Genomic DNA, 27060 nt, shown 5'->3' on the forward strand with positions numbered 1-27060 from the left:
AGAGTTCACCCCTTCCCCCCTCACTCATCAGTACAGAGTACACCCCTTCCCCTCCAACTCATCAGAGTGCAGTGTTCACCCCTTCCCCCCCCACCCATCAGAGTGTAGAGTTCACCCCTTCCCCCCCACCCATCAGAGTGCAGAGTTCAACCCTTCCCCCCCAACCCATCAGGGTGCAGAGTTCACCCTTTCCCTCCTCATTCATCAGAGTGCAGAGTTCACCCCGTCCCCCCTCACCCATCAGAGTGCAGAGTTCACCCCTTCCCCTCCAACCCATCAGAGCGCAGAGTTTACCCCTTCCCCCTCACTCATCAGAGTGCAGAGTTCACCCCGTCCCCCCTCACCCATCAGAGTGCAGAGTTCACACCGTCCCCCCTCACCCATCAGAGTGCAGAGTTCACCCCTTCCCCCTCACCCATCAGAGTGCAGAGTTCACCCCGTCCCCCCTCACCCATCAGAGTGCAGAGTTCACCCCTTCCCCTCCAACCCATCAGAGCGCAGAGTTTACCCCTTCCCCCCTCACTCATCAGAGTGCAGAGTTCACCCCTTCCCCCCTCACTCATCAGAGTGCAGAGTTCACCCCTTCCCCCCCACCCATCAGAGTGCAGAGTTCAACCCTTCCCCCCCACCCATCAGAGTGCAGAGTTCACCCCTTCCCTCCTCATTCATCAGAGTGCAGAGATCACCCCTTCCCCCCTTACTCATCAGAGTGCAGAGTTCACCCCTTCCCCCCTCACCCATCAGAGTGCAGAGTTCAACCCTTCCCCCCCACCCATCAGAGTGCAGAGTTCACCCCTTCCCTCCTCATTCATCAGAGTGCAGAGTTCACCCCTTCCCCCCTCACTCATCAGAGTGCAGAGTTCACCCCTTCCCCCCTCACTCATCAGAGTGCAGAGTTCACCCCTTCCCCTCCAACCCATCAGAGTGCAGAGTTTACCACTTCCCCCCCACCCATCAGAGTGCAGAGTTCACCCCTTCCCCTCCAAACATCAGAGTGCAGAGTTCATCCCTTCCCCCCTCACTCATCAGAGTGCAGAGTTCACCCCTTCCCCCCTTACTCATCAGAGTGCAGAGTTCACCCCTTCCCCCCTTACTCATCAGAGTGCAGAGTTCATCCCTTCCCCCCTCACTCATCAGAGTGCAGAGTTCACCCCTTCCCCCCTTACTCATCAGAGTGCAGAGTTCACACCTTCCCCTCCAAACATCAGAGTGCAGAGTTCATCCCTTCCCCCCTCACCCATCAGAGTGCAGAGTTCACCCCTACCCCTCCAACCCATCAGAGTGCAGAGTTTACCACTTCCCCCCTCACCCATCAGAGTGCAGAGTTCACCCCTTCCCCCCTCACCCATCAGAGTGCAGAGTTCAACCCTTCCCCCCCACCCATCAGAGTGCAGAGTTCACCCCTTCCCTCCTCATTTATCAGAGTGCAGAGTTCACCCCTTCCCCCCTCACTCATCAGAGTGCAGAGTTACCCCCTTCCCCCCTCACTCATCAGAGTGCAGAGTTCACCCCTTCCCCTCCAACCCATCAGAGTGCAGAGTTTACCACTTCCCCCCCACCCATCAGAGTGCAGAGTTCACCCCTTCCCCTCCAAACATCAGAGTGCAGAGTTCATCCCTTCCCCCCTCACTCATCAGAGTGCAGAGTTCACCCCTTCCCCCCTTACTCATCAGAGTGCAGAGTTCACCCCTTCCCCCCTTACTCATCAGAGTGCAGAGTTCATCCCTTCCCCCCTCACTCATCAGAGTGCAGAGTTCACCCTTTCCCCCCTTACTCATCAGAGTGCAGAGTTCACCCCTTCCCCTCCAAACATCAGAGTGCAGAGTTCATCCCTTCCCCCCTCACCCATCAGAGTGCAGAGTTCACCCCTTCCCCTCCAACCCATCAGAGTGCAGAGTTTACCACTTCCCCCCTCACCCATCAGAGTGCAGAGTTCACCCCTTCCCCCCTCACTCATCAGAGTGCAGAGTTCACCCCTTCCCCTCCAACCCATCAGAGTGCAGAGTTCACCCCTTCCCCTCCAACCCATCAGAGCGCAGAGTTTACCCCTTCCCCCCTCACTCATCAGAGTGCAGGGTTCACCCCTTCCCCCCTCACTCATCAGAGTGCAGAGTTCACCCCTTTCCCCCCACCCATCAGAGTGCAGAGTTCAACCCTTCCCCCCCACCCATCAGAGTGCAGAGTTCACCCCTTCCCTCCTCATTCATCAGAGTGCAGAGTTCACCCCTTCCCCCCTCACTCATCAGAGTGCAGAGTTCACCCCTTCCCCCCTCACTCATCAGAGTGCAGAGTTCACCCCTTCCCCTCCAACCCATCAGAGTGCAGAGTTTACCACTTCCCCCCCACCCATCAGAGTGCAGAGTTCACCCCTTCCCCTCCAAACATCAGGGTGCAGAGTTCATCCCTTCCCCCCTCACTCATCAGAGTGCAGAGTTCACCCCTTCCCCCCTTACTCATCAGAGTGCAGAGTTCACCCCTTCCCCCCTTACTCATCAGAGTGCAGAGTTCATCCCTTCCCCCCTCACTCATCAGAGTGCAGAGTTCACCCCTTCCCCCCTTACTCATCAGAGTGCAGAGTTCACCCCTTCCCCTCCAAACATCAGAGTGCAGAGTTCATCCCTTCCCCCCTCACTCATCAGAGTGCAGAGTTCACCCCTTCCCCTCCAACCCATCAGAGTGCAGAGTTTACCACTTCCCCCCTCACCCATCAGAGTGCAGAGTTCACCCCTTCCCCCCTCACCCATCAGAGTGCAGAGTTCAACCCTTCCCCCCCACCCATCAGAGTGCAGAGTTCACCCCTTCCCTCCTCATTCATCAGAGTGCAGAGTTCACCCCTTCCCCCCTCACTCATCAGAGTGCAGAGTTCACCCCTTCCCCTCCAACCCATCAGAGTGCAGAGTTTACCACTTCGCCCCCACCCATCAGAGTGCAGAGTTCACCCCTTCCCTTCCAAACATCAGAGTGCAGAGTTCATCCCTTCCCCCCTCACTCATCAGAGTGCAGAGTTCACCCCTTCCCCCCTTACTCAGCAGAGTGCAGAGTTCACCCCTTCCCCCCTCACTCATCAGACTGCAGAGTTCACCCCTTCCCCTCCAACCCATCAGAGTGCAGAGTTCACCCCTTCCCCCCACCCATCAGAGTGCAGAGTTTCCCCCTTCCCCATCAGAGTGCAGAGTTCACCCCTTCCCCTCCACCCATCAGAGTGCAGAGTTCACCCCTTCCCCCCACCCATCAGAGTGCAGAGTTCACCCCTTACCCCCCACCCATCAGAGTGCAGAGTTCCGCCCTTCCCCCACTCACCCATCAGACTGCAGAGTTGACACCTTCCCCCCCACCCATCAGAGTGCAGAGTTCACCCCTTCCCCCCACCCATCAGTGCAGAGTACACCCCTTCCCCCCAACTCATCAGAGTGCAGAGTTCACCCCTTTCCCCCCCGCCACCCATCAGAGTGTAGAGTTCACCCCTTCCCCCCTCACCCATCAGAGTGTAGAGTTCACCCCTTCCCCCCCAACCCATCAGAGTGCAGAGTTCACCCCTTCCCTCCTCATTCATCAGAGTGCAGAGTTCACCCCTTCCCCCTCACCCATCAGAGTGCTGAGTTCACCCCTTCCCCCCTCACCCATCAGAGTGCAGAGTTCACCCCTTCCCCTCCAACCCATCAGAGTGCAGAGTTTACCCCTTCTGCACCACCCATCAGAGTGCAGAGTTCACCCCTTCCCCCCTCACTCATCAGAGTGCAGAGTTCACCCCTTCCCCCCTCACTCATCAGAGTGCAGAGTTCACCCCTTCCCCCTCACTCATCAGAGTGCAGAGTTCACCCCTTCCCTCCCGACCCATCAGAGTGCAGAGTTCACCCCTTCCCCCCTCACTCATCAGAGTGCAGAGTTCACCCTTTCCCCCCCACCCATCAGAGTGCAGAGTTCACCCCTTCCCCCCTCACTCATCAGAGTGCAGAGTTCACCCCTTCCCCCCTCACTCATCAGAGTGCAGATTTCACCCCTTCCCCCCCCACCCATTTGAATGTAGATTTCACCCCTCCCCCCACTCATCAGAGTGCAGAGTTCACCCCTTCCCCCCCACTCATCAGAGTGCAGAGTTCGCCCCTTCCCCCCTCACTCATTCGAGTGCAGAGTTCACCCCTTTCCCCCACTCATCAGAGTGCAGAGTTCACCCCTTCCCCCCTCACCCATCAGAGTGCAGAGTTCACCCCTTCCCCCCTCACTCATCAGTGCAGAGTTCACCCCTTCCCCCCCACCCATCAGAGTGCAAAGTTTACTCCTTCCCCCTCACTCATCAGAGTGCAGAGTTCACCGCTTCCCCCTCACCCATCAGAGTGCAGAGTTCACCCCTTCCCCCCTCACCCATCAGAGTGCAGAGTTCACCCCTTCCCCTCCAACCCATCAGAGTGCAGAGTTTACCCCTTCCGCACCACCCATCAGAGTGCAGAGTTCACCCCTTCCCCCCTCACTCATCAGAGTGCAGAGTTCACCCCTTCCCCCCCCCACCCATCAGAGTGCAGTGTTCACCCCTTCCCCCCCCACCCATCAGAGTGTACAGTTCACCCCTTCCCCCCCACCGATCAGAGTGCAGAGTTCACCCCTTCCCCCCCAACCCATCAGGGTGCAGAGTTCACCCTTTCCCTCCTCATTCATCAGAGTGCAGAGTTCACCCCGTCCCCCCTCACCCATCAGAGTGCAGAGTTCACCCCTTCCCCTCCAACCCATCAGAGCGCAGAGTTTACCCCTTCCCCCCTCACTCATCAGAGTGCAGAGTTCACCCCGTCCCCCCTCACCCATCAGAGTGCAGAGTTCACCCCGTCCCCCCTCACCCATCAGAGTGCAGAGTTCACCCCTTCCCCCTCACCCATCAGAGTGCAGAGTTCACCCCGTCCCCCCTCACCCATCAGAGTGCAGAGTTCACCCCTTCCCCTCCAACCCATCAGAGCGCAGAGTTTACCCCTTCCCCCCTCACTCATCAGAGTGCAGAGTTCACCCCTTCCCCCCTCACTCATCAGAGTGCAGAGTTCACCCCTTCCCCCCCACCCATCAGAGTGCAGAGTTCAACCCTTCCCCCCCACCCATCAGAGTGCAGAGTTCACCCCTTCCCTCCTCATTCATCAGAGTGCAGAGTTCACCCCTTCCCCCCTTACTCATCAGAGTGCAGAGTTCACCCCTTCCCCCCTCACCCATCAGAGTGCAGAGTTCAACCCTTCCCCCCCACCCATCAGAGTGCAGAGTTCACCCCTTCCCTCCTCACTCATCAGAGTGCAGAGTTCACCCCTTCCCCTCCAACCCATCAGAGTGCAGAGTTTACCACTTCCCCCCCACCCATCAGAGTGCAGAGTTCACCCCTTCCCCTCCAAACATCAGAGTGCAGAGTTCATCCCTTCCCCCCTCACTCATCAGAGTGCAGAGTTCACCCCTTGCCCCCTGACTCATCAGAGTGCAGAGTTCACCCCTTCCCCCCTTACTCATCAGAGTGCAGAGTTCATCCCTTCCCCCCTCACTCATCAGAGTGCAGAGTTCACCCCTTCCCCCCTTACTCATCAGAGTGCAGAGTTCACCCCTTCCCCTCCAAACATCAGAGTGCAGAGTTCATCCCTTCCCCCCTCACTCATCAGAGTGCAGAGTTCACCCCTTCCCCTCCAACCCATCAGAGTGCAGAGTTTACCACTTCCCTCCTCACCCATCAGAGTGCAGAGTTCACCCCTTCCCCCCTCACCCATCAGAGTGCAGAGTTCAACCCTTCCCCCCCACCCATCAGAGTGCAGAGTTCACCCCTTCCCTCCTCATTCATCAGAGTGCAGAGTTCACCCCTTCCCCCCTCACTCATCAGAGTGCAGAGTTCACCCCTTCCCCTCCAACCCATCAGAGTGCAGAGTTTACCACTTCGCCCCCACCCATCAGAGTGCAGAGTTCACCCCTTCCCTTCCAAACATCAGAGTGCAGAGTTCATCCCTTCCCCCCTCACTCATCAGAGTGCAGAGTTCACCCCTTCCCCCCTTACTCAGCAGAGTGCAGAGTTCACCCCTTCCCCCCTCACTCATCAGACTGCAGAGTTCACCCCTTCCCCTCCAACCCATCAGAGTGCAGAGTTCACCCCTTCCCCCCACCCATCAGAGTGCAGAGTTTCCCCCTTCCCCCCCACCCATCAGAGTGCAGAGTTCACCCCTTCCCCTCCACCCATCAGAGTGCAGAGTTCACCCCTTCCCCCCACCCATCAGAGTGCAGAGTTCACCCCTTACCCCCCACCCATCAGAGTGCAGAGTTCCCCCCTTCCCCCACTCACCCATCAGACTGCAGAGTTGACACCTTCCCCCCCACCCATCAGAGTGCAGAGTTCACCCCTTCCCCCCACCCATCAGTGCAGAGTACACCCCTTCCCCTCAACTCATCAGAGTGCAGAGTTCACCCCTTTCCCCCCCGCCACCCATCAGAGTGTAGAGTTCACCCCTTCCCCCCTCACCCATCAGAGTGTAGAGTTCACCCCTTCCCCCCCAACCCATCAGAGTGCAGAGTTCACCCCTTCCCTCCTCATTCATCAGAGTGCAGAGTTCACCCCTTCCGCCTCACCCATCAGAGTGCAGAGTTCACCCCTTCCCCCCTCACCCATCAGAGTGCAGAGTTTACCCCTTCTGCACCACCCATCAGAGTGCAGAGTTCACCCCTTCCCCCCTCACTCATCAGAGTGCAGAGTTCACCCCTTCCCCCCTCACTCATCAGAGTGCAGAGTTCACCCCTTCCCCCCTCACTCATCAGAGTGCAGAGTTCACCCCTTCCCCCCTCACTCATCAGAGTGCAGAGTTCACCCCTTCCCTCCCGACCCATCAGAGTGCAGAGTTCACCCCTTCCCCCCTCACTCATCAGAGTGCAGAGTTCACCCTTTCCCCCCACCCATCAGAGTGCAGAGTTCACCCCTTCCCCCCTCACTCATCAAAGTGCAGCGTTCACCCCTTCCCCCCTCACTCATCAGAGTGCAGAGTTCACCCCTTCCCCCCCCACCCATTTGAATGTAGATTTCACCCCTCCCCCCACTCATCAGAGTGCAGAGTTCACCCCTTCCCCCCCACTCATCAGAGTGCAGAGTTCGCCCCTTCCCCCCTCACTCATTCGAGTGCAGAGTTCACCCCTTTCCCCCACTCATCAGAGTGCAGAGTTCACCCCTTCCCCCCTCACCCATCAGAGTGCAGAGTTCACCCCTTCCCCCCTCACTCATCAGTGCAGAGTTCACCCCTTCCCCCCCACCCATCAGAGTGCAATGTTTACTCCTTCCCCCTCACTCATCAGAGTGCAGAGTTCACCGCTTCCCCCCTCACCCATCAGAGTGCAGAGTTCACCCCTTCCCCCCTCACCCATCAGAGTGCAGAGTTCACCCCTTCCCCTCCAACCCATCAGAGTGCAGAGTTCACCCCTTCCCCCCTCACTCATCAGAGTGCAGAGTTCATCCCTTCCCCCGTCACTCATCAGTACAGAGTACACCCCTTCCCCTCCAACTCATCAGAGTGCAGAGTTCACCCCTTCCCCCCCAACCCATCAGGGTGCAGAGTTCACCCTTTCCCTCCTCATTCATCAGAGTGCAGAGTTCACCCCGTCCCCCCTCACCCATCAGAGTGCAGAGTTCACCCCTTCCCCTCCAACCCATCAGAGTGCAGAGTTCACCCCGTCCCCCCTCACCCATCAGAGTGCAGAGTTCACCCCGTCCCCCCTCACCCATCAGAGTGCAGAGTTCACCCCTTCCCCCTCACTCATCAGAGTGCAGAGTTCACCCCTTCCCCTCCAACCCATCAGAGCGCAGAGTTTACCCCTTCCCCCCTCACTCATCAGAGTGCAGAGTTCACCCCTTCCCCCCTCACTCATCAGAGTGCAGAGTTCACCCCTTCCCCCCCACCCATCAGAGTGCAGAGTTCAACCCTTCCCCCCCACCCATCAGAGTGCAGAGTTCACCCCTTCCCTCCTCATTCATCAGAGTGCAGAGTTCACCCCTTCCCCCCTCACTCATCAGAGTGCAGAGTTCACCCCTTCCCCCCTCACTCATCAGAGTGCAGAGTTCACCCCTTCCCCCCTCACTCATCAGAGTGCAGAGTTCACCCCTTCCCCTCCAACCCATCAGAGTGCAGAGTTTACCACTTCCCCCCCACCCATCAGAGTGCAGAGTTCACCCCTTCCCCTCCAAACATCAGAGTGCAGAGTTCATCCCTTCCCCCCTCACTCATCAGAGTGCAGAGTTCACCCCTTCCCCCCTTACTCATCAGAGTGCAGAGTTCACCCCTTCCCCCCTTACTCATCAGAGTGCAGAGTTCATCCCTTCCCCCCTCACTCATCAGAGTGCAGAGTTCACCCCTTCCCCCCTTACTCATCAGAGTGCAGAGTTCACCCCTTCCCCTCCAAACATCAGAGTGCAGAGTTCATCCCTTCCCCCCTCACTCATCAGAGTGCAGAGTTCACCCCTTCCCCTCCAACCCATCAGAGTGCAGAGTTTACCACTTCCCCCCTCACCCATCAGAGTGCAGAGTTCACCCCTTCCCCCCTCACCCATCAGAGTGCAGAGTTCAACCCTTCCCCCCCACCCATCAGAGTGCAGAGTTCACCCCTTCCCTCCTCATTCATCAGAGTGCAGAGTTCACCCCTTCCCCCCTCACTCATCAGAGTGCAGAGTTCACCCCTTCCCCTCCAACCCATCAGAGTGCAGAGTTTACCACTTCGCCCCCACCCATCAGAGTGCAGAGTTCACCCCTTCCCTTCCAAACATCAGAGTGCAGAGTTCATCCCTTCCCCCCTCACTCATCAGAGTGCAGAGTTTACCCCTTCCCCCCCTTACTCATCAGAGTGCAGAGTTCACCCCTTCCCCCCTCACTCATCAGACTGCAGAGTTCACCCTTTCCACTCCAACCCATCAGAGTGCAGAGTTCACCCCTTCCCCCGACCCATCAGAGTGCAGAGTTTCCCCCTTCCCCCCCACCCATCAGAGTGCAGAGTTCACCCCTTCCCCTCCACCCATCAGAGTGCAGAGTTCACCCCTTCCCCCCACCCATCAGAGTGCAGAGTTCACCCCTTACCCCCCACCCATCAGAGTGCAGAGTTCCCCCCTTCCCCCACTCACCCATCAGACTGCAGAGTTGACACCTTCCCCCCCACCCATCAGAGTGCAGAGTTCACCCCTTCCCCCCACCCATCAGTGCAGAGTACACCCCTTCCCCCCAACTCATCAGAGTGCAGAGTTCACCCCTTTCCCCCCCCGCCACCCATCAGAGTGTAGAGTTCACCCCTTCCCCCACTCACCCATCAGACTGCAGAGTTGACACCTTCCCCCCCACCCATCAGAGTGCAGAGTTCACCCCTTCCCCCCACCCATCAGTGCAGAGTACACCCCTTCCCCTCAACTCATCAGAGTGCAGAGTTCACCCCTTTCCCCCCCGCCACCCATCAGAGTGTAGAGTTCACCCCTTCCCCCCTCACCCATCAGAGTGTAGAGTTCACCCCTTCCCCCCCAACCCATCAGAGTGCAGAGTTCACCCCTTCCCTCCTCATTCATCAGAGTGCAGAGTTCACCCCTTCCCCCTCACCCATCAGAGTGCAGAGTTCACCCCTTCCCCCCTCACCCATCAGAGTGCAGAGTTTACCCCTTCTGCACCACCCATCAGAGTGCAGAGTTCACCCCTTCCCCCCTCACTCATCAGAGTGCAGAGTTCACCCCTTCCCCCCTCACTCATCAGAGTGCAGAGTTCACCCCTTCCCCCCTCACTCATCAGAGTGCAGAGTTCACCCCTTCCCCCCTCACTCATCAGAGTGCAGAGTTCACCCCTTCCCTCCCGACCCATCAGAGTGCAGAGTTCACCCCTTCCCCCCTCACTCATCAGAGTGCAGAGTTCACCCTTTCCCCCCACCCATCAGAGTGCAGAGTTCACCCCTTCCCCCCTCACTCATCAAAGTGCAGCGTTCACCCCTTCCCCCCTCACTCATCAGAGTGCAGAGTTCACCCCTTCCCCCCCCACCCATTTGAATGTAGATTTCACCCCTCCCCCCACTCATCAGAGTGCAGAGTTCACCCCTTCCCCCCCACTCATCAGAGTGCAGAGTTCGCCCCTTCCCCCCTCACTCATTCGAGTGCAGAGTTCACCCCTTTCCCCCACTCATCAGAGTGCAGAGTTCACCCCTTCCCCCCTCACCCATCAGAGTGCAGAGTTCACCCCTTCCCCCCTCACTCATCAGTGCAGAGTTCACCCCTTCCCCCCCACCCATCAGAGTGCAATGTTTACTCCTTCCCCCTCACTCATCAGAGTGCAGAGTTCACCGCTTCCCCCTCACCCATCAGAGTGCAGAGTTCACCCCTTCCCCCCTCACCCATCAGAGTGCAGAGTTCACCCCTTCCCCTCCAACCCATCAGAGTGCAGAGTTCACCCCTTCCCCCCTCACTCATCAGAGTGCAGAGTTCATCCCTTCCCCCGTCACTCATCAGTACAGAGTACACCCCTTCCCCTCCAACTCATCAGAGTGCAGAGTTCACCCCTTCCCCCCCAACCCATCAGGGTGCAGAGTTCACCCTTTCCCTCCTCATTCATCAGAGTGCAGAGTTCACCCCGTCCCCCCTCACCCATCAGAGTGCAGAGTTCACCCCTTCCCCTCCAACCCATCAGAGTGCAGAGTTCACCCCGTCCCCCCTCACCCATCAGAGTGCAGAGTTCACCCCGTCCCCCCTCACCCATCAGAGTGCAGAGTTCACCCCTTCCCCCTCACTCATCAGAGTGCAGAGTTCACCCCTTCCCCTCCAACCCATCAGAGCGCAGAGTTTACCCCTTCCCCCCTCACTCATCAGAGTGCAGAGTTCACCCCTTCCCCCCTCACTCATCAGAGTGCAGAGTTCACCCCTTCCCCTCCAACCCATCAGAGTGCAGAGTTTACCACTTCGCCCCCACCCATCAGAGTGCAGAGTTCACCCCTTCCCTTCCAAACATCAGAGTGCAGAGTTCATCCCTTCCCCCCTCACTCATCAGAGTGCAGAGTTCACCCCTTCCCCCCTTACTCAGCAGAGTGCAGAGTTCACCCCTTCCCCCCTCACTCATCAGACTGCAGAGTTCACCCCTTCCCCTCCAACCCATCAGAGTGCAGAGTTCACCCCTTCCCCCCACCCATCAGAGTGCAGAGTTTCCCCCTTCCCCCCCACCCATCAGAGTGCAGAGTTCACCCCTTCCCCTCCACCCATCAGAGTGCAGAGTTCACCCCTTCCCCCCACCCATCAGAGTGCAGAGTTCACCCCTTACCCCCCACCCATCAGAGTGCAGAGTTCCCCCCTTCCCCCACTCACCCATCAGACTGCAGAGTTGACACCTTCCCCCCCACCCATCAGAGTGCAGAGTTCACCCCTTCCCCCCACCCATCAGTGCAGAGTACACCCCTTCCCCTCAACTCATCAGAGTGCAGAGTTCACCCCTTTCCCCCCCGCCACCCATCAGAGTGTAGAGTTCACCCCTTCCCCCCTCACCCATCAGAGTGTAGAGTTCACCCCTTCCCCCCCAACCCATCAGAGTGCAGAGTTCACCCCTTCCCTCCTCATTCATCAGAGTGCAGAGTTCACCCCTTCCCCCTCACCCATCAGAGTGCAGAGTTCACCCCTTCCCCCCTCACCCATCAGAGTGCAGAGTTTACCCCTTCTGCACCACCCATCAGAGTGCAGAGTTCACCCCTTCCCCCCTCACTCATCAGAGTGCAGAGTTCACCCCTTCCCCCCTCACTCATCAGAGTGCAGAGTTCACCCCTTCCCCCCTCACTCATCAGAGTGCAGAGTTCACCCCTTCCCCCCTCACTCATCAGAGTGCAGAGTTCACCCCTTCCCTCCCGACCCATCAGAGTGCAGAGTTCACCCCTTCCCCCCTCACTCATCAGAGTGCAGAGTTCACCCTTTCCCCCCACCCATCAGAGTGCAGAGTTCACCCCTTCCCCCCTCACTCATCAAAGTGCAGCGTTCACCCCTTCCCCCCTCACTCATCAGAGTGCAGAGTTCACCCCTTCCCCCCCCACCCATTTGAATGTAGATTTCACCCCTCCCCCCACTCATCAGAGTGCAGAGTTCACCCCTTCCCCCCCACTCATCAGAGTGCAGAGTTCGCCCCTTCCCCCCTCACTCATTCGAGTGCAGAGTTCACCCCTTTCCCCCACTCATCAGAGTGCAGAGTTCACCCCTTCCCCCCTCACCCATCAGAGTGCAGAGTTCACCCCTTCCCCCCTCACTCATCAGTGCAGAGTTCACCCCTTCCCCCCCACCCATCAGAGTGCAATGTTTACTCCTTCCCCCTCACTCATCAGAGTGCAGAGTTCACCGCTTCCCCCTCACCCATCAGAGTGCAGAGTTCACCCCTTCCCCCCTCACCCATCAGAGTGCAGAGTTCACCCCTTCCCCTCCAACCCATCAGAGTGCAGAGTTCACCCCTTCCCCCCTCACTCATCAGAGTGCAGAGTTCATCCCTTCCCCCGTCACTCATCAGTACAGAGTACACCCCTTCCCCTCCAACTCATCAGAGTGCAGAGTTCACCCCTTCCCCCCCAACCCATCAGGGTGCAGAGTTCACCCTTTCCCTCCTCATTCATCAGAGTGCAGAGTTCACCCCGTCCCCCCTCACCCATCAGAGTGCAGAGTTCACCCCTTCCCCTCCAACCCATCAGAGTGCAGAGTTCACCCCGTCCCCCCTCACCCATCAGAGTGCAGAGTTCACCCCGTCCCCCCTCACCCATCAGAGTGCAGAGTTCACCCCTTCCCCCTCACTCATCAGAGTGCAGAGTTCACCCCTTCCCCTCCAACCCATCAGAGCGCAGAGTTTACCCCTTCCCCCCTCACTCATCAGAGTGCAGAGTTCACCCCTTCCCCCCTCACTCATCAGAGTGCAGAGTTCACCCCTTCCCCCCCACCCATCAGAGTGCAGAGTTCAACCCTTCCCCCCCACCCATCAGAGTGCAGAGTTCACCCCTTCCCTCCTCATTCATCAGAGTGCAGAGTTCACCCCTTCCCCCCTCACTCATCAGAGTGCAGAGTTCACCCCTTCCCCCCTCACTCATCAGAGTGCAGAGTTCACCCCTTCCCCCCTCACTCATCAGAGTGCAGAGTTCACCCCTTCCCCTCCAACCCATCAGAGTGCAGAGTTTACCACTTCCCCCCCACCCATCAGAGTGCAGAGTTCACCCCTTCCCCTCCAAACATCAGAGTGCAGAGTTCATCCCTTCCCCCCTCACTCATCAGAGTGCAGAGTTCACCCCTTCCCCCCTTACTCATCAGAGTGCAGAGTTCACCCCTTCCCCCCTTACTCATCAGAGTGCAGAGTTCATCCCTTCCCCCCTCACTCATCAGAGTGCAGAGTTCACCCCTTCCCCCCTTACTCATCAGAGTGCAGAGTTCACCCCTTCCCCTCCAAACATCAGAGTGCAGAGTTCATCCCTTCCCCCCTCACTCATCAGAGTGCAGAGTTCACCCCTTCCCCTCCAACCCATCAGAGTGCAGAGTTTACCACTTCCCCCCTCACCCATCAGAGTGCAGAGTTCACCCCTTCCCCCCTCACCCATCAGAGTGCAGAGTTCAACCCTTCCCCCCCACCCATCAGAGTGCAGAGTTCACCCCTTCCCTCCTCATTCATCAGAGTGCAGAGTTCACCCCTTCCCCCCTCACTCATCAGAGTGCAGAGTTCACCCCTTCCCCTCCAACCCATCAGAGTGCAGAGTTTACCACTTCGCCCCCACCCATCAGAGTGCAGAGTTCACCCCTTCCCTTCCAAACATCAGAGTGCAGAGTTCATCCCTTCCCCCCTCACTCATCAGAGTGCAGAGTTTACCCCTTCCCCCCCTTACTCATCAGAGTGCAGAGTTCACCCCTTCCCCCCTCACTCATCAGACTGCAGAGTTCACCCTTTCCACTCCAACCCATCAGAGTGCAGAGTTCACCCCTTCCCCCGACCCATCAGAGTGCAGAGTTTCCCCCTTCCCCCCCACCCATCAGAGTGCAGAGTTCACCCCTTCCCCTCCACCCATCAGAGTGCAGAGTTCACCCCTTCCCCCCACCCATCAGAGTGCAGAGTTCACCCCTTACCCCCCACCCATCAGAGTGCAGAGTTCCCCCCTTCCCCCACTCACCCATCAGACTGCAGAGTTGACACCTTCCCCCCCACCCATCAGAGTGCAGAGTTCACCCCTTCCCCCCACCCATCAGTGCAGAGTACACCCCTTCCCCCCAACTCATCAGAGTGCAGAGTTCACCCCTTTCCCCCCCCGCCACCCATCAGAGTGTAGAGTTCACCCCTTCCCCCACTCACCCATCAGACTGCAGAGTTGACACCTTCCCCCCCACCCATCAGAGTGCAGAGTTCACCCCTTCCCCCCACCCATCAGTGCAGAGTACACCCCTTCCCCTCAACTCATCAGAGTGCAGAGTTCACCCCTTTCCCCCCCGCCACCCATCAGAGTGTAGAGTTCACCCCTTCCCCCCTCACCCATCAGAGTGTAGAGTTCACCCCTTCCCCCCCAACCCATCAGAGTGCAGAGTTCACCCCTTCCCTCCTCATTCATCAGAGTGCAGAGTTCACCCCTTCCCCCTCACCCATCAGAGTGCAGAGTTCACCCCTTCCCCCCTCACCCATCAGAGTGCAGAGTTTACCCCTTCTGCACCACCCATCAGAGTGCAGAGTTCACCCCTTCCCCCCTCACTCATCAGAGTGCAGAGTTCACCCCTTCCCCCCTCACTCATCAGAGTGCAGAGTTCACCCCTTCCCCCCTCACTCATCAGAGTGCAGAGTTCACCCCTTCCCCCCTCACTCATCAGAGTGCAGAGTTCACCCCTTCCCTCCCGACCCATCAGAGTGCAGAGTTCACCCCTTCCCCCCTCACTCATCAGAGTGCAGAGTTCACCCTTTCCCCCCACCCATCAGAGTGCAGAGTTCACCCCTTCCCCCCTCACTCATCAAAGTGCAGCGTTCACCCCTTCCCCCCTCACTCATCAGAGTGCAGAGTTCACCCCTTCCCCCCCCACCCATTTGAATGTAGATTTCACCCCTCCCCCCACTCATCAGAGTGCAGAGTTCACCCCTTCCCCCCCACTCATCAGAGTGCAGAGTTCGCCCCTTCCCCCCTCACTCATTCGAGTGCAGAGTTCACCCCTTTCCCCCACTCATGAGTGCAGAGTTCACCCCTTCCCCCCTCACCCATCAGAGGGCAGAGTTCACCCCTTCCCCCCTCACTCATCAGTGCAGAGTTCACCCCTTCCCCCCCACCCATCAGAGTGCAATGTTTACTCCTTCCCCCTCACTCATCAGAGTGCAGAGTTCACCGCTTCCCCCTCACCCATCAGAGTGCAGAGTTCACCCCTTCCCCCCTCACCCATCAGAGTGCAGAGTTCACCCCTTCCCCTCCAACCCATCAGAGTGCAGAGTTCACCCCTTCCCCCCTCACTCATCAGAGTGCAGAGTTCACCCCTTCCCCCGTCACTCATCAGTACAGAGTACACCCCTTCCCCTCCAACTCATCAGAGTGCAGAGTTCACCCCTTCCCCCCCAACCCATCAGGGTGCAGAGTTCACCCTTTCCCTCCTCATTCATCAGAGTGCAGAGTTCACCCCGTCCCCCCTCACCCATCAGAGTGCAGAGTTCACCCCTTCCCCTCCAACCCATCAGAGTGCAGAGTTCACCCCGTCCCCCCTCACCCATCAGAGTGCAGAGTTCACCCCGTCCCCCCTCACCCATCAGAGTGCAGAGTTCACCCCTTCCCCCTCACTCATCAGAGTGCAGAGTTCACCCCTTCCCCTCCAACCCATCAGAGCGCAGAGTTTACCCCTTCCCCCCTCACTCATCAGAGTGCAGAGTTCACCCCTTCCCCCCTCACTCATCAGAGTGCAGAGTTCACCCCTTCCCCCCCACCCATCAGAGTGCAGAGTTCAACCCTTCCCCCCCACCCATCAGAGTGCAGAGTTCACCCCTTCCCTCCTCATTCATCAGAGTGCAGAGTTCACCCCTTCCCCCCTCACTCATCAGAGTGCAGAGTTCACCCCTTCCCCCCTCACTCATCAGAGTGCAGAGTTCACCCCTTCCCCCCTCACTCATCAGAGTGCAGAGTTCACCCCTTCCCCTCCAACCCATCAGAGTGCAGAGTTTACCACTTCCCCCCCACCCATCAGAGTGCAGAGTTCACCCCTTCCCCTCCAAACATCAGAGTGCAGAGTTCATCCCTTCCCCCCTCACTCATCAGAGTGCAGAGTTCACCCCTTCCCCCCTTACTCATCAGAGTGCAGAGTTCACCCCTTCCCCCCTTACTCATCAGAGTGCAGAGTTCATCCCTTCCCCCCTCACTCATCAGAGTGCAGAGTTCACCCCTTCCCCCCTTACTCATCAGAGTGCAGAGTTCACCCCTTCCCCTCCAAACATCAGAGTGCAGAGTTCATCCCTTCCCCCCTCACTCATCAGAGTGCAGAGTTCACCCCTTCCCCTCCAACCCATCAGAGTGCAGAGTTTACCACTTCCCCCCTCACCCATCAGAGTGCAGAGTTCACCCCTTCCCCCCTCACCCATCAGAGTGCAGAGTTCAACCCTTCCCCCCCACCCATCAGAGTGCAGAGTTCACCCCTTCCCTCCTCATTCATCAGAGTGCAGAGTTCACCCCTTCCCCCCTCACTCATCAGAGTGCAGAGTTCACCCCTTCCCCTCCAACCCATCAGAGTGCAGAGTTCACCCCTTCCCTTCCAAACATCAGAGTGCAGAGTTCATCCCTTCCCCCCTCACTCATCAGAGTGCAGAGTTTACCCCTTCCCCCCCTTACTCATCAGAGTGCAGAGTTCACCCCTTCCCCCCTCACTCATCAGACTGCAGAGTTCACCCTTTCCCCTCCAACCCATCAGAGTGCAGAGTTCACCCCTTCCCCCGACCCATCAGAGTGCAGAGTTTCCCCCTTCCCCCCCACCCATCAGAGTGCAGAGTTCACCCCTTCCCCTCCACCCATCAGAGTGCAGAGTTCACCCCTTCCCCCCACCCATCAGAGTGCAGAGTTCACCCCTTACCCCCCACCCATCAGAGTGCAGAGTTCCCCCCTTCCCCCACTCACCCATCAGACTGCAGAGTTGACACCTTCCCCCCCACCCATCAGAGTGCAGAGTTCACCCCTTCCCCCCACCCATCAGTGCAGAGTACACCCCTTCCCCCCAACTCATCAGAGTGCAGAGTTCACCCCTTTCCCCCCCCGCCACCCATCAGAGTGTAGAGTTCACCCCTTCCCCCCTCACCCATCAGAGTGCAGAGTTCACCCCTTCCCCCCTCACCGATCAGAGTGCAGAGTTCACCCCTTCCCCTCCAACCCATCAGAGTGCAGAGTTTACCCCTTCTGCACCACCCATCAGAGTGCAGAGTTCACCCCTTCCCCCCTCACTCATCAGAGTGCAGAGTTCACCCCTTCCCCCCTCACTCATCAGAGTGCAGAGTTCACCCCTTCCCTCCCGACCCATCAGAGTGCAGAGTTCACCCCTTCCCCCCTCACTCATCAGAGTGCAGAGTTCACCCCTTCCCCCCCACCCATTTGAATGTAGATTTCACCCCTCCCCCCACTCATCAGAGTGCAGAGTTCACCCCTTCCTCCCCACTCATCAGAGTGCAGAGTTCGCCCCTTCCCCCCTCACTCATTCGAGTGCAGAGTTCAACCCTTTCCCCCACTCATCAGAGTGCAGAGTTCACCCCTTCCCCCCTCACCCATCAGAGTGCAGAGTTCACCCCTTCCCCCCTCACTCATCAGTGCAGAGTTCACTGCTTCCCCCCCACCCATCAGAGTGCAGAGTTTACTCCTTCCCCCTCACTCATCAGAGTGCAGAGTTCACCCTTTCCCCCTCACCCATCAGAGTGCAGAGTTCACCCCTTCCCCCGTCACCCATCAGAGTGCAGAGTTCACCCCTTCCCCTCCAACCCATCAGAGTGCAGAGTTTACCCCTTCCGCACCACCCATCAGAGTGCAGAGTTCACCCCTTCTCCCCTCACTCATCAGAGTGCAGAGTTCACCCCTTCCCCCCTCACTCATCAGTGCAGAGTTCACCCCTTCTCCCCTCACTCATTAGAATGCAGATTTCACCCCTTTCTCCCCTCACTCATCAGAGTGCAGAGTTCACCCCTTCCCCCCTCACTCACCAGAGTGCAGAGTTCACCCCTTCCCCCCTCACTCATCAGAGTGCAGAGTTCACCCCTTCCCCCCCCACCCATTTGAATGTAGATTTCACCCCTCCCCCCACTCATCAGAGTGCAGAGTTCACCCCTTCCCCCCCACTCATCAGAGTGCAGAGTTCGCCCCTTCCCCCAACACTCATTCGAGTGCAGAGTTCACCCCTTTCCCCCACTCATCAGAGTGCAGAGTTCACCCCTTCCCCCCTCACCCATCAGAGTGCAGAGTTCACCCCTTCCCCCCTCACTCATCAGTGCAGAGTTCACCCCTTCCCCCCCACCCATCAGAGTGCAAAGTTTACTCCTTCCCCCTCACTCATCAGAGTGCAGAGTTCACCGCTTCCCCCTCACCCATCAGAGTGCAGAGTTCACCCCTTCCCCCCTCACCCATCAGAGTGCAGAGTTCACCCCTTCCCCTCCAACCCATCAGAGTGCAGAGTTTACCCCTTCCGCACCACCCATCAGAGTGCAGAGTTCACCCCTTCCCCCCTCACTCATCAGAGTGCAGAGTTCACCCCTTCCCCCCCTACCCATCAGAGTGCAGTGTTCACCCCTTCCCCCCCCACCCATCAGAGTGTACAGTTCACCCCTTCCCCCCCACCCATCAGAGTGCAGAGTTCACCCCTTCCCCCCCAACCCATCAGGGTGCAGAGTTCACCCTTTCCCTCCTCATTCATCAGAGTGCAGAGTTCACCCCGTCCCCCCTCACCCATCAGAGTGCAGAGTTCACCCCTTCCCCTCCAACCCATCAGAGCGCAGAGTTTACCCCTTCCCCCCTCACTCATCAGAGTGCAGAGTTCACCCCGTCCCCCCTCACCCATCAGAGTGCAGAGTTCACCCCGTCCCCCCTCACCCATCAGAGTGCAGAGTTCACCCCTTCCCCCTCACCCATCAGAGTGCAGAGTTCACCCCGTCCCCCCTCACCCATCAGAGTGCAGAGTTCACCCCTTCCCCTCCAACCCATCAGAGCGCAGAGTTTACCCCTTCCCCCCTCACTCATCAGAGTGCAGAGTTCACCCCTTCCCCCCTCACTCATCAGAGTGCAGAGTTCACCCCTTCCCCCCCACCCATCAGAGTGCAGAGTTCAACCCTTCCCCCCCACCCATCAGAGTGCAGAGTTCACCCCTTCCCTCCTCATTCATCAGAGTGCAGAGTTCACCCCTTCCCCCCTTACTCATCAGAGTGCAGAGTTCACCCCTTCCCCCCTCACCCATCAGAGTGCAGAGTTCAACCCTTCCCCCCCACCCATCAGAGTGCAGAGTTCACCCCTTCCCTCCTCATTCATCAGAGTGCAGAGTTCACCCCTTCCCCCCTCACTCATCAGAGTGCAGAGTTCACCCCTTCCCCCCTCACTCATCAGAGTGCAGAGTTCACCCCTTCCCCTCCAACCCATCAGAGTGCAGAGTTTACCACTTCCCCCCCACCCATCAGAGTGCAGAGTTCACCCCTTCCCCTCCAAACATCAGAGTGCAGAGTTCATCCCTTCCCCCCTCACTCATCAGAGTGCAGAGTTCACCCCTTGCCCCCTTACTCATCAGAGTGCAGAGTTCACCCCTTCCCCCCTTACTCATCAGAGTGCAGAGTTCATCCCTTCCCCCCTCACTCATCAGAGTGCAGAGTTCATCCCTTCCCCCCTCACTCATCAGAGTGCAGAGTTCACCCCTTCCCCTCCAACCCATCAGAGTGCAGAGTTTACCACTTCCCCCCTCACCCATCAGAGTGCAGAGTTCACCCCTTCCCCCCTCACCCATCAGAGTGCAGAGTTCAACCCTTCCACCCCACCCATCAGAGTGCAGAGTTCACCCCTTCCCTCCTCATTCATCAGAGTGCAGAGTTCACCCCTTCCCCCCTCACTCATCAGAGTGCAGAGTTCACCCCTTCCCCTCCAACCCATCAGAGTGCAGAGTTTACCACTTCGCCCCCACCCATCAGAGTGCAGAGTTCACCCCTTCCCTTCCAAACATCAGAGTGCAGAGTTCATCCCTTCCCCCCTCACTCATCAGAGTGCAGAGTTCACCCCTTCCCCCCTTACTCAGCAGAGTGCAGAGTTCACCCCTTCCCCCCTCACTCATCAGACTGCAGAGTTCACCCCTTCCCCTCCAACCCATCAGAGTGCAGAGTTCACCCCTTCCCCCCACCCATCAGAGTGCAGAGTTTCCCCCTTCCCCCCCACCCATCAGAGTGCAGAGTTCACCCCTTCCCCTCCACCCATCAGAGTGCAGAGTTCACCCCTTCCCCCCACCCATCAGAGTGCAGAGTTCACCCCTTACCCCCCACCCATCAGAGTGCAGAGTTCCCCCCTTCCCCCACTCACCCATCAGACTGCAGAGTTGACACCTTCCCCCCCACCCATCAGAGTGCAGAGTTCACCCCTTCCCCCCACCCATCAGTGCAGAGTACACCCCTTCCCCTCAACTCATCAGAGTGCAGAGTTCACCCCTTTCCCCCCCGCCACCCATCAGAGTGTAGAGTTCACCCCTTCCCCCCTCACCCATCAGAGTGTAGAGTTCACCCCTTCCCCCCCAACCCATCAGAGTGCAGAGTTCACCCCTTCCCTCCTCATTCATCAGAGTGCAGAGTTCACCCCTTCCCCCTCACCCATCAGAGTGCAGAGTTCACCCCTTCCCCCCTCACCCATCAGAGTGCAGAGTTTACCCCTTCTGCACCACCCATCAGAGTGCAGAGTTCACCCCTTCCCCCCTCACTCATCAGAGTGCAGAGTTCACCCCTTCCCCCCTCACTCATCAGAGTGCAGAGTTCACCCCTTCCCCCCTCACTCATCAGAGTGCAGAGTTCACCCCTTCCCCCCTCACTCATCAGAGTGCAGAGTTCACCCCTTCCCTCCCGACCCATCAGAGTGCAGAGTTCACCCCTTCCCCCCTCACTCATCAGAGTGCAGAGTTCACCCTTTCCCCCCACCCATCAGAGTGCAGAGTTCACCCCTTCCCCCCTCACTCATCAAAGTGCAGCGTTCACCCCTTCCCCCCTCACTCATCAGAGTGCAGAGTTCACCCCTTCCCCCCCCACCCATTTGAATGTAGATTTCACCCCTCCCCCCACCCATCAGAGTGCAGAGTTCACCCCTTCCCCCCTCACTCATCAAAGTGCAGCGTTCACCCCTTCCCCCCTCACTCATCAGAGTGCAGAGTTCACCCCTTCCCCCCCCACCCATTTGAATGTAGATTTCACCCCTCCCCCCACTCATCAGAGTGCAGAGTTCACCCCTTCCCCCCCACTCATCAGAGTGCAGAGTTCGCCCCTTCCCCCCTCACTCATTCGAGTGCAGAGTTCACCCCTTTCCCCCACTCATCAGAGTGCAGAGTTCACCCCTTCCCCCCTCACCCATCAGAGTGCAGAGTTCACCCCTTCCCCCCTCACTCATCAGTGCAGAGTTCACCCCTTCCCCCCCACCCATCAGAGTGCAAAGTTTACTCCTTCCCCCTCACTCATCAGAGTGCAGAGTTCACCGCTTCCCCCTCACCCATCAGAGTGCAGAGTTCACCCCTTCCCCCCTCACCCATCAGAGTGCAGAGTTCACCCCTTCCCCTCCAACCCATCAGAGTGCAGAGTTCACCCCTTCCCCCCTCACTCATCAGAGTGCAGAGTTCACCCCTTCCCCCGTCACTCATCAGTACAGAGTACACCCCTTCCCCTCCAACTCATCAGAGTGCAGAGTTCACCCCTTCCCCCCCAACCCATCAGGGTGCAGAGTTCACCCTTTCCCTCCTCATTCATCAGAGTGCAGAGTTCACCCCGTCCCCCCTCACCCATCAGAGTGCAGAGTTCACCCCTTCCCCTCCAACCCATCAGAGCGCAGAGTTTACCCCTTCCCCCCTCACTCATCAGAGTGCAGAGTTCACCCCGTCCCCCCTCACCCATCAGAGTGCAGAGTTCACCCCGTCCCCCCTCACCCATCAGAGTGCAGAGTTCACCCCTTCCCCCTCACCCATCAGAGTGCAGAGTTCACCCCGTCCCCCCTCACCCATCAGAGTGCAGAGTTCACCCCTTCCCCTCCAACCCATCAGAGCGCAGAGTTTACCCCTTCCCCCCTCACTCATCAGAGTGCAGAGTTCACCCCTTCCCCCCTCACTCATCAGAGTGCAGAGTTCACCCCTTCCCCCCCACCCATCAGAGTGCAGAGTTCAACCCTTCCCCCCCACCCATCAGAGTGCAGAGTTCACCCCTTCCCTCCTCATTCATCAGAGTGCAGAGTTCACCCCTTCCCCCCTCACTCATCAGAGTGCAGAGTTCACCCCTTCCCCCCTCACTCATCAGAGTGCAGAGTTCACCCCTTCCCCCCTCACTCATCAGAGTGCAGAGTTCACCCCTTCCCCTCCAACCCATCAGAGTGCAGAGTTTACCACTTCCCCCCCACCCATCAGAGTGCAGAGTTCACCCCTTCCCCTCCAAACATCAGAGTGCAGAGTTCATCCCTTCCCCCCTCACTCATCAGAGTGCAGAGTTCACCCCTTCCCCACTTACTCATCAGAGTGCAGAGTTCACCCCTTCCCCCCTTACTCATCAGAGTGCAGAGTTCATCCCTTCCCCCCTCACTCATCAGAGTGCAGAGTTCACCCCTTCCCCCCTTACTCATCAGAGTGCAGAGTTCACCCCTTCCCCTCCAAACATCAGAGTGCAGAGTTCATCCCTTCCCCCCTCACTCATCAGAGTGCAGAGTTCACCCCTTCCCCTCCAACCCATCAGAGTGCAGAGTTTACCACTTCCCCCCTCACCCATCAGAGTGCAGAGTTCACCCCTTCCCCCCTCACCCATCAGAGTGCAGAGTTCAACCCTTCCCCCCCACCCATCAGAGTGCAGAGTTCACCCCTTCCCCCCCACCCATCAGAGTGCAGAGTTCACCCCTTCCCTCCTCATTCATCAGAGTGCAGAGTTCACCCCTTCCCCCCTCACTCATCAGAGTGCAGAGTTCACCCCTTCCCCTCCAACCCATCAGAGTGCAGAGTTTACCACTTCGCCCCCACCCATCAGAGTGCAGAGTTCACCCCTTCCCTTCCAAACATCAGAGTGCAGAGTTCATCCCTTCCCCCCTCACTCATCAGAGTGCAGAGTTTACCCCTTCCCCCCCTTACTCATCAGAGTGCAGAGTTCACCCCTTCCCCCCTCACTCATCAGACTGCAGAGTTCACCCCTTCCCCTCCAACCCATCAGAGTGCAGAGTTCACCCCTTCCCCCCACCCATCAGAGTGCAGAGTTTCCCCCTTCCCCCCCACCCATCAGAGTGCAGAGTTCACCCCTTCCCCTCCACCCATCAGAGTGCAGAGTTCACCCCTTCCCCCCACCCATCAGAGTGCAGAGTTCACCCCTTACCCCCCACCCATCAGAGTGCAGAGTTCCCCCCTTCCCCCACTCACCCATCAGACTGCAGAGTTGACACCTTCCCCCCCACCCATCAGAGTGCAGAGTTCACCCCTTCCCCCCACCCATCAGTGCAGAGTACACCCCTTCCCCCCAACTCATCAGAGTGCAGAGTTCACCCCTTTCCCCCCCCGCCACCCATCAGAGTGTAGAGTTCACCCCTTCCCCCCTCACCCATCAGAGTGCAGAGTTCACCCCTTCCCCCCTCACCGATCAGAGTGCAGAGTTCACCCCTTCCCCTCCAACCCATCAGAGTGCAGAGTTTACCCCTTCTGCACCACCCATCAGAGTGCAGAGTTCACCCCTTCCCCCCTCACTCATCAGAGTGCAGAGTTCACCCCTTCCCCCCTCACTCATCAGAGTGCAGAGTTCACCCCTTCCCTCCCGACCCATCAGAGTGCAGAGTTCACCCCTTCCCCCCTCACTCATCAGAGTGCAGAGTTCACCCCTTCCCCCCCACCCATTTGAATGTAGATTTCACCCCTCCCCCCACTCATCAGAGTGCAGAGTTCACCCCTTCCTCCCCACTCATCAGAGTGCAGAGTTCGCCCCTTCCCCCCTCACTCATTCGAGTGCAGAGTTCACCCCTTTCCCCCACTCATCAGAGTGCAGAGTTCACCCCTTCCCCCCTCACCCATCAGAGTGCAGAGTTCACCCCTTCCCCCCTCACTCATCAGTGCAGAGTTCACTGCTTCCCCCCCACCCATCAGAGTGCAGAGTTTACTCCTTCCCCCTCACTCATCAGAGTGCAGAGTTCACCCTTTCCCCCTCACCCATCAGAGTGCAGAGTTCACCCCTTCCCCCGTCACCCATCAGAGTGCAGAGTTCACCCCTTCCCCTCCAACCCATCAGAGTGCAGAGTTTACCCCTTCCGCACCACCCATCAGAGTGCAGAGTTCACCCCTTCTCCCCTCACTCATCAGAGTGCAGAGTTCACCCCTTCCCCCCTCACTCATCAGTGCAGAGTTCACCCCTTCTCCCCTCACTCATTAGAATGCAGATTTCACCCCTTTCTCCCCTCACTCATCAGAGTGCAGAGTTCACCCCTTCCCCCCTCACTCACCAGAGTGCAGAGTTCACCCCTTCCCCCCTCACTCATTAGGGTGCAGAGTTCACCCCTTCCCCCCTCACTCATCAGAATGCAGAGTTCACCCCTTCCTCTCCAACCCATCAGAGTGCAGAGTTCACCCCTTCCCCCCTCACTCATTAGGGTGCAGAGTTCACCCCTTCCCCCCTCACTCATCAGAATGCAGAGTTCACCCCTTCCCCTCCAACCCATCAGAGTGCAGAGTTCACCCCTTCCCCCCTCACTCATCAGAGTGCAGAGTTCACCCCTTCCCCCCTCACTCATTAGGGTGCAGAGTTCACCCCTTCCCCCCTCACTCATCAGAATGCAGAGTTCACCCCTTCCTCTCCAACCCATCAGAGTGCAGAGTTCACCCCTTCCCCCCTCACTCATTAGGGTGCAGAGTTCACCCCTTCCCCCCTCACTCATCAGAATGCAGAGTTCACCCCTTCCCCTCCAACCCATCAGAGTGCAGAGTTCACCCCTTCCCCCCTCACTCATCAGAGTGCAGAGTTCACCCCTTCCCCCCTCACTCATTAGGGTGCAGAGTTCACCCCTTCCCCCCTCACTCATCAGAATGCAGAGTTCACCCCTTCCCCTCCAACCCATCAGAGTGCAGAGTTCCCCCCTTCCCCCTTCACTGACCAGAGTGCAGAGTTCACCCCTTCCCCCCTCACTCATCAGAGTGCAGAGTTCACCCCTTCTCCCCTCACTCATCAGAGTGCAGAGTTCACCCCTTCCCCCCTCACTCATCAGTGCAGAGTTCACCCCTTCCCCCCTCACCCATCAGAGTGCAGAGTTCACCCCTTCCCCTCCAACCCATCAGAGTGCAGAGTTCCCCCCTTCCCCCTTCACTCACCAGAGTGCAGAGTTCACCCCTTCTCCCCTCACTCATTAGAGTGCAGAGTTCACCCCTTGTCCCCTCACTCATCAGAGTGCAGAGTTTACCCCTTCTCCACTCACTCATTAGAGTGCAGAGTTCACCCCTTCCCCACCACCCATCTGAATGCAGATTTCACCCCTCCCCCCACCCACCAGAGTGCAGAGTTCACCCCTTCCCCACCCCACCCATCAGAGTGCAGAGTTCACCCCTTCCTCACCTTGGTGGCGCCAGTTTTCCTTGGATGGGAAAGTGAAGGTGCGTGAGTGCCGCACATGCTGCTGAGGATTGGGGACTGAAGGTCATGATCGCTGCGGTTCAGATTTTAATTCATGCCAATATGTTATTTAAATATGCTAAGTTGGGTCCCTTTACAGAGTGGCAAAGAGGCTGCCACAAAGCTTCCCCACTGCTGGGAAGATCGGGCCCGAAAATTCCAGTGTTGGGTTCCAGGATGGCCACTGCTGCTCTGACTTTCCGGCTCCCCCGCCACAGAGCCTGACATCAGGCTGGGAACAAAATCCAGCCCTTAGAGTTGATTGAAGAAGGCCCTTCAGTCCATTTGATCTCAAATTAACCCTGCAGTATCTAAATGCAGGGGAAAGTGCATCCGATGTTAGTATCGAGTACTTCAGGCCAAGTATTGAGCAATCACAAGGTTGACCTCCTTTCACTTTATAGCAACAACTTGGATTTATATGCACCAGTAATGTATAAAAAGTCCTGAAGTGCGACACAAAAGCACAAAGAAAGAAATGGATTCCAAGCCAAGATATGAGGAAGGGTAATCAAAAGCTTGGTCAAATGGTTGGGTTTCAAGGAAAGTCTTCAATGAGGATCAAGAGATCAGCCCTTGCCACCACTACACTGATATGAAATTTTCCATTTCTTAAATGAGACACCATGGAAAACGATTGCTTTTGGTTTTGCATTCTTTGAAAATTCATTTATAATTTTTCTAGAAATAGCCAACATAGAAAATATTCCTGTTATGTTTATAATGTTGCTAACGCATTGTGCCAAGAGGAAACTGCCCTCCCATCATGGCGCCTCTGCAATGAATTGCCAATATATGGGCAGTTTTTTTTTACATGTGAAACCATGTTCACCTGGGTGAAAATACCCAAAATTTATCAAATGCATATTTGCCATGTTGCAGTGGTTACACACACCTTCAGGTCCTGGGCTCAGATCCAACCAACATTATTTCCTCTCTTCACTAACTGTAAAGGTCCTAAATAAAATGAGTTTGATCAGTTCATTCCAGTGGAATCGATTTTGTTGCAAAAAATTGCTTGTAATTCAACATTAAATCATTCACAGGATGCCTGCTGTGCACAGGGATACTGTTGTAGTGGGAGCTACTCTGTCCTGGATATGGATTCAAACAAATTTTTATGACAGTTTACCCTGCATCTAGTCCTTGCTGTGGTTGATCCGGGACCAAAAGTTTCATCACTTGATAAATCACCCAAAAATTACAAAATAAAATCGCTACTATTTGATACATGACTCTAATTCTGGACGAGCATTTTTGCACACCTCATACACAGCATACACATTTTGAAAGCTAGAAC

General features: G+C 57.4%; 1 protein-coding gene across 14 annotated transcripts in view; it reads right to left on the bottom strand.

Annotated features, from left to right (window-relative positions):
* The window catches only part of asxl2 (ASXL transcriptional regulator 2), a 444313-nt gene that overhangs the window by 149055 nt on the left and 268198 nt on the right, over positions 1-27060 (bottom strand). The gene's annotated exons all lie outside the window — the stretch shown is intronic.

The sequence above is a fragment of the Heterodontus francisci genome, chromosome 3, assembly GCF_036365525.1.
Source record: "Heterodontus francisci isolate sHetFra1 chromosome 3, sHetFra1.hap1, whole genome shotgun sequence".
Classification (NCBI taxonomy): domain Eukaryota; kingdom Metazoa; phylum Chordata; class Chondrichthyes; order Heterodontiformes; family Heterodontidae; genus Heterodontus; species Heterodontus francisci.